Consider the following 10373-nt stretch of genomic DNA (forward strand, 5'->3'; position numbering starts at 1 on the left):
AACATTTTGGTGTAATGGAAGGAGTACAAGATTTGGAGTTGGAACAGTTCAAGGCCTGTCTCTGCTGCTTATCTGTGAGATCTTCAGTATGTTACATTTTTCTCTGGGCCTCAATTTCTTGCTCTGTAAGGTAAGGAGGTTGAACTGGATCTGGGTTTTAAGCTTAATCCTGATTTCAGGGAGTCCATGAACTTGTATGGGAAAAATGTGAATATGGGAATAATCTTTAGTTTCCTTTGCAATCATATGTATTTTATTTTCTGCACTTAGAAATGTGACTGAGAAGGGGTCCATAGATTTTTACCAGACTGCCAAAGACTTTGCAATCATATGTATTTTATTTTCTGCACTTAGAAATGTGACTGAGAAGGGGTTCATAGATTTTACTAGACTGTCAAAGAGGGCCACGACACAACAAAGGTGAAGATTCCCTGATCCAGAGGATAACTAAGGCTCCTTTCAGCTCTGTCATTTTTATTTCTCACTTAGGTCCCCTCCTTCACTCACAAGGTACTTGCATTTGTCTCTAGTGGGTAGAATGCTTACCTTATTTACTAGCACAGCCCTTCCCCCAGCTCAAAAGCCTACCTGTCCTATCCATCATCAAACCAGACACCTACTTGGAATAAATGTTACAATTTAAATTCATGTAACTTAGAGTTGGAAGTTTGGAGTTTGAATTTTAGCTCTATTAACTAAGTATTTGCCCCTATAGTCAAGTGACTAAACAATTCTAGACCTCTGATTCCTTATGCTGTATTATATACTTGCTAGATATGTTATGAGAATAAAATGGACATAGGATCAATAGTTACTGCTATTTAACAACTGGTTGAGGGGCAGGTAGAGATTTACGCACGTACACTTTTAAATTTAATCTATATTTTAACATGTTATCTATCACATCTTAAGTCTTAGATGATCAAATGAACAATAAATCAATCTCTGCTGATTTCTGGGGTGTAAATGCTCACACTGAAAATCTAACAATTAGTTCTCTTGAGTCCTTTACCAGCTGGCTCCAAGAATGCCTCAAGAGAGTGCTTCTTAGACTTTTTCCACTATGGCCCCTTTTCATCTCAGAAATTTTTATGTGACCCTGCATATATAAGTATATAAAATAGGTATAGAAATCATCATTTGCTGATAATAAATCATAATTGTGTGACCCCCATATTCATTATAAGACCCTATATGGGGTCTCAACACATAGTTTAAGAAGGTTCGCTCCAAAGGATCATAGAATAAGAGCTTAAAGAGGTCTTATAAGTACTCCAAATCCCTCATTTGACATATACATTTCAATGGGCATTTAAAAAATACTAACTGTGCCAGGCACTGGGAATATAAAGGAGAAAAAAGCCCCTGAACATTGATAGTTAAAAGTGAAATTTCTATGTGATAAATGCAAAGTAATTTTTTAAAGTGGGAGAAGCACTAACACTTAGGGAAATAGAGAAAAGCCTCTCCTCTTGCAGGAAGCAACACTTGAATTGAGCCTTCCAGGGAGCTCTCACATAGCTAAGTAAAGGTTGCATATGCCAGGCATTTCAAAGGTGTTGGGAAAGAAATGGGAAATCATGTGCACAGAATAGCAAGAAGCCCTGTTTGCTGAGAATATAGAGTATGGGAAGGGGAGTCATTTGTAATCAGTTTGGAAGTATCTGGGAAGATAGCTTGGAGTCAGATTATGACCAACTTAAAATGTCAATTGGTACTTATCCTAGTGCCAGTAGGGAGCCACTGAAGTTGCTTAACCAGAAGAATGGTCAAATATGTGTCAGAGGAATACCAGCTTGGCAGCTTCAAAGATTGGAGAGGAAAGGCTGGGTACAAGGAGACCAATTAGGAGGTTCTTGTAGGAGCCTGAGGTCTGAGTGAAGAGAAGGGAAGAGATGCATAGATATCCAGTGCAAATGAAGGGCATTCAGCTCCCAAGTGCCAGAGAAAGGATTCCAACACAGATCTGTTAACTCCAGCTCCATGACATAAGACATTTTAATAAATGTGAGCTATTGAAAACACCAATCTGAGACTTTAAAAAAAAAAAAGCTGATATAGTGGAAAGTGGATTGGATTTGCAGTTAGGAGACTGACTCATGTCTCAACTCTTTTATTTGCTACCTATGTGGTAGGCAAACTCACTGAGCCTTGGTTTTTAAATCTATATTATGGTTATAATACGTGAACTATTTATTTCATTACTATAATGAAAAAGATCTATGAATGTGAGTTTATTAATAAAAATCTTTAAATAACAATAATAAAAGAAAAATACTTCAAAATAAAATAACTTCCTCATTCTGGTAGATTCAGTTGAAGAATAGAATTACTTACCAATGATTGGAGGTATGAGGCATCATAAGGTCAAAATTTAACGTCTGCCCAAGTTGTTGGGGCTCCCAGGACCCCATTTGAGTTATCAGGGTTTGCAGGACTAAGGGAATTAGTTGGAATACCAGAAATCAAGAGAATAGACCAACACCAAAGTAGCAACCTGTAATAAATGCTAAGAACATCAAAACTCAGAAACAATGTTGTTGTTGTTTGTCCTTTGTTCTCGAAGAGGACCATGACATCGGGAAGGTGATGCCATGGCATGTAAGTGAACTGGACTGAAGTGAGGAAGGGCTGTGTGAAGTCGCCTGCCTCACTTTCTCCTCTGGAGACATCTGGGTTCAGCAACGAGATATAGATGAGCACAGCTGGAGATGGCTCCAGATGTTAGGGTTATGTACACAAAGAGTCAAAGAAGCAGCACACAGCAAAATCAGGTGCTTAAAAAGGGCATACAGAAGCAATAAAGGTAGCCTTTCTGTGGCTTCTTTGTTTAATGGTGAGTGGAAAACATCTTTCCTATAATCTTTTAAAAGAATCACAAAATCTCAGAGTTATAAAGGATTTCAAAAGCCATCTAGTTCAACCCATACCCTACCTTAAATTCTCCATACAACACCCTTAACACATTTATCTAGCCTGTGCTTAAAAATCTCCAGTAAGGGGAACCTGCTCCTTCCTCAAACAGCCCATTCCACTTTGGCACAGCTCTGATCGTCAGAATATTTTTTTTCCTTATATCGAACAAAAAAATCTGCTTTTCTGCAACTTCCTTGTATGACTCTTTTGAATCAACGCAGGACAAGCAGGATAGAGTTGATCAGGCTTCAAGAACAAGATGACCTCTGTTTCTAGCCTCTCCAGAGAGCTGCCGGGGTGACAGCTGTGAGAATGGTGAGCATGAGATGTTATGAATGACCCTGGCAACCAGCTTTGCTCCATGTTTGTCAAGAAGCATGTTTACTCCATGTTTCTCAGACAAAGTAATTGAAAAACAGGGATGATTTATCAGGTTGCTCAGGAACTGCCAGCTAACTGCTATTCAATATGCCACATTCCTGAAGACTTTTAGGATCCTAGAGCCATAGAAGGAACTTCAGAACACAGAATGTCTGAGTTGGGAGGGACTTCAGAACATTTTGAGAACTAGAAGGAAGCTTAGAGATAATATAATTTAATCCTTTCTTCTTACAGATGAAGAAACTGAGATTTATTTAATGGCACAAATGAATAAAAGGCATCCTAACTATGTTCAGGACAAGAGGAAGATAAAAGATAAAGGATCTTTTTTATGGGATGGATGGGACAATTTTAACCGACAAGGGAGAGAGAAGACAGAACATTCCAATTTTTACTTTGCTTCTGTTTCTCTGCCAAGAAGAATGATCTTTGGACAGAGAAATATCTACTAAAAATGGTTAACAGAAAGTTGAAATCCAAATGTACAGTCAATATTTATTAAATGCTTACTATGTACCAGGAGTTGTGAGATGTGCTAGGGAAACAAAGAAAGGCAAAAAAAATGGATACAATTGACGGAGAAGGCACTAGAATTAAGATGGATTGGGAAAGGATTCCTTCAAAAGGTGAGATTTTATCAAGGATTTGAAAAAATCTGGGGAAGCTAGGAAGTAGAGGTGAGCAGGAAGAACATTCTAGGTCTTAGGGACAGCCAGTGAAAATACCTATAGTCAGAAGACAGAGTGACTTGTTTGAGGAATAGCAAGGAATCCAGTGTCACTGAATTTCAGGGAATGTGGTTGTGGGGAAGGGATTAGGTGCAAGAAGAAAAAAGAAGAGGGCAGGTTACAAGAAGATTATGTTTGATCCTGAGGGTGATGGGGGCTACTGGTACTTACTGAATAGAGCAGGTGACATGGCCAGACTTTTAAGAAGTTCTGTGCTTCATGTATAACCTATACTGGATTACTTGCTGTCTAGCCAAGGTGGGAGGGAGGGAGAAAAATTTGGAACACAAGGTTTTGCAGTGGTCAGTGTTGAAAACTATCTTTGCTTGTACTATGAAAAATAAAAAGCTATTATTATTATTATTTTAAAAAGAAAAAAAGTTCTGGACTTTAGGGAAATCACATTGACAGCTGAGTGGAGGATGGACTGGAGTGGGGAGAGATTTGTGGCAGGGAGAACAGCCAGAAGGCTGTTGCAGTAATCCAGATGAGGGCCTTCAGTGTTAGAGGAGAAAAGGGGGCATATACAAGAGACTTTACAAAGGAAAATCAATGGGTTTGGCAACAGATTACATAAGGGGAAGGGTAAAAAAGGAGTGAGAAGCTGAATGTGACATCTAGGTTGGGAGACTGCATGAGTGGGAGAACAGTGATCTTGACAGTCATAGTGAATTTAGGAAGAGGTAAGGGGGGTTGGGGGGAAAGATAATGAGTCCAATTTTAGATATTTTGACTTTAAGATATCTATAGGACATCTAAGTCGGGATGTCTAATAAATAATTGGAGACAGAAGACTGGAGATCATCAGATTCTGAATAAGATTTCAGAATCCTCAGCATGGAGATTATAATTGAATTCATGGGACTTGATGAGATTACCTGTGAAACAGTATAGAGGAAGAAGAGAAGAGGGTCCAGGACAGAGCTAGGGAAGACATCCTTGGTTAATGGGTATGACCTGAAGTTCTAGCAAAGAAGATAGAGCAGGAATGATCAGACACCTAGGAGAATCAGGAGAATCTCAAAAGAAGAGAACATGAAGGAGAAGAGAGAGGGTCACTGACAGTGTCAAGAACTGCAGAAAGATCAGGAAGGATAACGATTAAGAAAAGTTCGTTAGAGTTGGCAATTAAGAGATCATTGGTAACTTATACAGAAGGTAGTTTCAGTTGAAAAAGAGGAAGCCAGCCTGTAGAAAGCTAAGCACAGTGGGAGGATGGGCAGCTTTAGAGTGATGCTGTGGGGAGGGAGGAGATAAGTGAGAAGATGGTAATAGCACCTAGCTTCCCTCAATGATAATTATTGTCATTTATATGTAACTTGACATACATATACATTTTGATGATGATGATGATGGTGAGAGCTAACATTATTTACTATGTGTCAGGAACTTTTTACAAATATCTCATTGGATCTTCAGAACAATCTTGGGAGGAAGGTGCTATTATTAGTCCATTTTACAAATGAGGAAATTGAGGGAGACAGAGTTTCAGTTTCTTGCCCAAAGTCACTCAACTATTAAGTGTCTGATCCTATATTTGAACTCGGGTCTTTCTGATTCCAAGCCCTCCAATGTGCCACCCAGCTGCCCATTTACTCCTTATGTGAGGTAGGTTCTATGGCTATTATTATTCTCACTTTAGTGATGAAGAAATTGAGGCTCAAAGAGGTTGTAACTCAGCTGTGATCATAGTTTAGTTAAGGGTCTAAGACAGGATTAATAATCCGGAAGTTCCTGACTAAGGTCAGTACTTTTTTCACTCCAACATGCTGCTGAGAGCAGGGCTTCTTCAATTTTTTCACCCAAGAAATTTTTGCTCGATCCCAAATATAGAGATAAATAAATTAGGCATTCAGATCAAACATTGAGCCCCATATGCAGTTATATAACCCAATGTATAGTCAAGAATCACAATTTGAGAAGTTTTGTCCCAAGGAACTGAAAGAACTAATTGAGCCGAAACTGCCATGTCTCCAAGTTGCCTTGAAATTTTTAATGCCAAATACAATGGCCTTTTCCAAATTCTCATGCTTCTTGAGCTCTCTGCAACCTTTGACCCTATCAATCAGCCTCTCCTCCTGGATAAAATTTCTTAGGTTTTTACAACCTTACTCTCTCCTAGTTCTCTTCCCATCTGTCTGATTGCTCTTTTGAGACTTCTTTTCAAGATCTTCATCCAGGTCACATCTATTAGGTGTCCCTCAAGACTCTGTACTGAGTCCTCTTCTCTTCTCCTTCTATACCAGGGTTCTAAACCTAGGGCCTATATACTCCTAGGATATCTGCAAATAAGACTTCAGAGGGGCTAAGAACTTGGTTAGGAAAAAACTTATATCTTTACTTTCATTAACTTTCAATTTTCTCTAAGTGGATGCTCAAAAGTTGGAGAATGGATGAATAAGTTATGGTATCTGAATGTTATGGAATATTATTGTTCTATAAGAAATGATCAGCAGGATGATTTCAGAGAAACATGGAGAGACTTACATGAATTGATGCTAAGTAAAATGAGCAGAACCAGGAGATCATTTTACATGGCAATAAGAAGACTGCATGATGATCAATTCTGATGGAAGTGGCTCTTTTCAACAATAAGATGATTCAGACCAATTCCAATGATCTTGTGATGAAGAGAGAAAGAGAACTGTGGGAACTGAATGTGGATCACAACCTAGCATTTTCTCTTTTTTTGTTTGCTTGCATTTTCTTTTCTTTCTCTTTTTTCCTTTTTGATTTGATTTTTCTTGTGCAGCAAGATAATTGTATAAATATGTATGCATATATCGGATTCAACATATTTTACCAAGTTTAACATATATTGGATTACTTGCCATCTAGGGGAGGAGTGGGAAAAAGAGAGGAAAAATTGGAACACAAGGTTTTGCAACAGTTACTATTGAAAAATTATCCATGCCTACGTTTTGAAAATAAAAATCTTTAATTAAAAAAAAAAACTTTGTTTTCTTTGTAATCCTGTTGCTACTACTATTACTGCTATTGCTGCTTTTCCTCCTGTTGCTGCTGCTACTACTAATACTCTTGCTGCTGTTGCTACTACTAGTTGTTGCTTGTTGCTGCTGGTGCTACTGTTATTGCTGCTGCTGCTACAATCACCTATGTAGCATTTATAAAACACTTTATTTGCAAAGGTGATTTACAAATATTTCATTCTCTTCTCACAATAGACCAGGGAGGCAGGTGACTTATTATCCTCATTTCATTGATGAAGAAACTGAGGCAGTGACTTATTTAGGGTCACACAGATACAAAGAGCTGAATTTGAACTCAGATTACTTAATCTAGGTCCAGGGCTCTATCCACTGCATTATTTAGCTACTTCTTATCCTGTCTGCATTGATTGCCAACTCTAGTCTCTCTACTGAGCTCTAGTATTAACCACGGATTGGGTGTTGAGATTCTGCTATTAATCTTTAGACAATGGGAGAACTAGCACAGAGTTTGATTTACAAGAAAGGGAAGAGGGTGGTGGTTCTTTAGAGGTTACCCTCTATGTCCCAATTCTGTGCCTTCGCATCAACAATCTCTCATCTATGGAATAGTCTACCTCCTCATCTCCCTCTCCTGGTTCTTTGAATTCCTTCAATACTCAGAATTAAAATTCCACATTCTGCAAATGGCCTTATACCAGTTTCTGCACACCACTGCTAGTATCTTCCCTCTGACATTACCTTCCTGTTGTACCATATATAATCTCCTTGTACATAGCTGTCTACATGTTGTCTCTCTGAATGCAAGTTCCTTAAGGACAGGGATTGTGTTTTTGCCTTTCTCTGTATCCTGAATGCAATTTGAACTCAGGAACTGGCATATAGTAATTCATAAATTCTTGTTGCCTAGATCCCAAGTTTTTGTTGGCAATCTTTGGACAAAAAGAGAGTTACCTCAGAATATGAAAAATATTATTCTGATGATCAAAAAAGGTTTGGAGCTTACAAACTTAAATAAGCTTGAGTGCAAATAGACCCAAAAAGGAAAAGAAAAACTGAAGAGGAGAAAGAATCAGTCACTCTCCCATGGGCAGAAAAACCAGTACTGGAACTGAAGTAATAAATAGCGAAAAAAATTCCGATTATGATGAAGAAACACCACAAGGTAAAAGAAAGCAAGGAGAATGGTCCAAAAGAAAGGAATGATGCTTCTGTGAGTATACAATCAGACTTCAACCAACAAAGAGGAAGCAGCCACAGTAACTGGCTTACTATACTTCATACTTCAATTCTATCCCTTGTTTCATTCAAGCCTCTGCTTAACTGTTGCTAGTCCTCTATCATTATTATTGTTGTAGTTGAGTCCTTTTTCACTCATGTTGGTCTCTTTGTAACTCCCTTTAGAGTTTCCTTGGCAAAGATACTGAAGCAGTTTGGCATTTCCTTCTCCAACTCATTTTACAGATGAAGAAACTGAGGCAAATAGGATGAAGTAACTTGCCCAAGGTCACACAGCTACTTACCATGTTACGACTTTTCTCCTCTTTTTGGTGTATACTTATTAGGTATTTGAAGTTACTTTATTGAGGAGGGTGACGGGCCAGTGTGTACGTACCCTATTGCCTATTTCAATTAAGCGCTCTATTCTTAATTTACTACCAAATCCTCCTTCATATCTTTGTGTCAATAGACATTTCATTGTGTTCTAATATAGAAAGTGTAGCCCATTGCTTCCCCCTCCATATGCTACACCTTGACCTAACGTTTTTATGGTTTCATGATTTTACTCACTTTGGGACCCTGTTGGGGTGAGCTGATGATGGTGGTATATAGACTGATAAGCGAGAAGGCGTGAGGTGTATTGGGGTTTATTGATTATAGAACAGGCTCCTCTAGGAAGGTCTAGGGCACCGCCAAGTCCTTTGAGTTTTAAGCAGTGGCTAGTAGTTCTCTGGCGAGCAATTTTGTTATTTAATTACCTCGGTTTATGGCTAAGCATAGTGGGGTCTCTAATCCCAGTTTGTACCTTAGCTTTAGTGTCTTCAGCAGGGATAAAGTCACGGAAGTTGGGTATTTTAATATCAACTAGGGCGTATTACAGCACAGTTGTGCTTTAACTTTATTTAGAGAATTGAATGCTTAAACACATGAGTATCTAAAGCCAGATTTGAACTTGGGAAGAGGAGTCTTCCTGACTCCAGGTCCTGAGCTCTATCTACCATGCTACCTAGCTGCGCAAACTCCAAAATTAATTTGTACTGCCATGTATAAATAGTACTGGCTAAGTATGCAGCCAGGCCATATAGTCCAAACCTGATATATGTATATATAATGTATATATGTATGTGTGTATATATGCATGTACATATAAGCATGTATATGTATGTATGTATATATGTATCTATACCTGTATCTTTCAGCTTCTTAAAACTGGGTGGCAACCTTATTTGGGGTCATATAACTGAATTTGGGGATCCAAATTTTATCATTTGATAATGTTTGATTTGTATACCTACTTTATTTACTTATCTACCCAGAGTCATGTAAAAATTTCTCTGGTGAAAAGGGGACAGGGGTGGAAAAAGTTTAGGAAGCCCTAGTATAGATTACATGTATATGATTAAATATATGAACATCTCTCTCCCCTATACAACTTAAAGTCCTTGAGCAGAGATTGGGTTTTTTAATTATTTTTTTTGGTCTTTTTATCCTTAGTACAGTGTGTTGCATTGTGGGGGAGTAAATGCTTGTTGACTGACTGATAAAAGCATTACAGGAAGATACATATGAGGAAACTGCTGCACTTCAAAGACAATTTTAGGAGCCCGCGGGAGGGTGACTGATTTAAAGCAGAAGAGGATAATTAAGCAGCGGTTATTATTGACAAAGTGAATAGCCCAGGGGCTGGGCAAAATGGCCAGCCTGGTTCAGGCCAGCACACTCCACCTTTCCTCACAAATTCTCTCAAGAACTACTCAGAGTAGCTTGCCAGAGGCAGGCTGAGTCGTGAGGGGGAAGGGCGTCCTGAGGAGCCTGAGGCGCTGAGGCGGGGCAGGGCCACAAGAGCTGGCCTTTTAGTGGAGCTGGCTGAGTGAAAACTCTGTGGCTAGGGTCCTCACGGGCCCATTGACCCGAAAGGCCCATCCCCATGGACGGAGAGGGAGCTAGCTGAGAGAGACGGGTCCTTCTCTCCTTTTGTCAGGCTCTAGGAAAGGACAGCGCTGAGAGACCCCGTGCTCCTACTCCATTAGTCTCTAGGCGGAGTGGAGACTTGTGGGGGAAGGCCAATCGCGCTTAAGCCTACCTGTCCTTTCTGAGTGGAAGGAGATGGGGCCCGAGGGTCAGAGCCTCGAGCAACTTCCCTGTTGGAACCCAAGTAGGAGACCGGTGTGAAGGTCAG

This window comes from Sarcophilus harrisii, chromosome X, assembly GCF_902635505.1.
Source record: "Sarcophilus harrisii chromosome X, mSarHar1.11, whole genome shotgun sequence".
NCBI classification, from domain to species: Eukaryota; Metazoa; Chordata; class Mammalia; order Dasyuromorphia; family Dasyuridae; genus Sarcophilus; species Sarcophilus harrisii.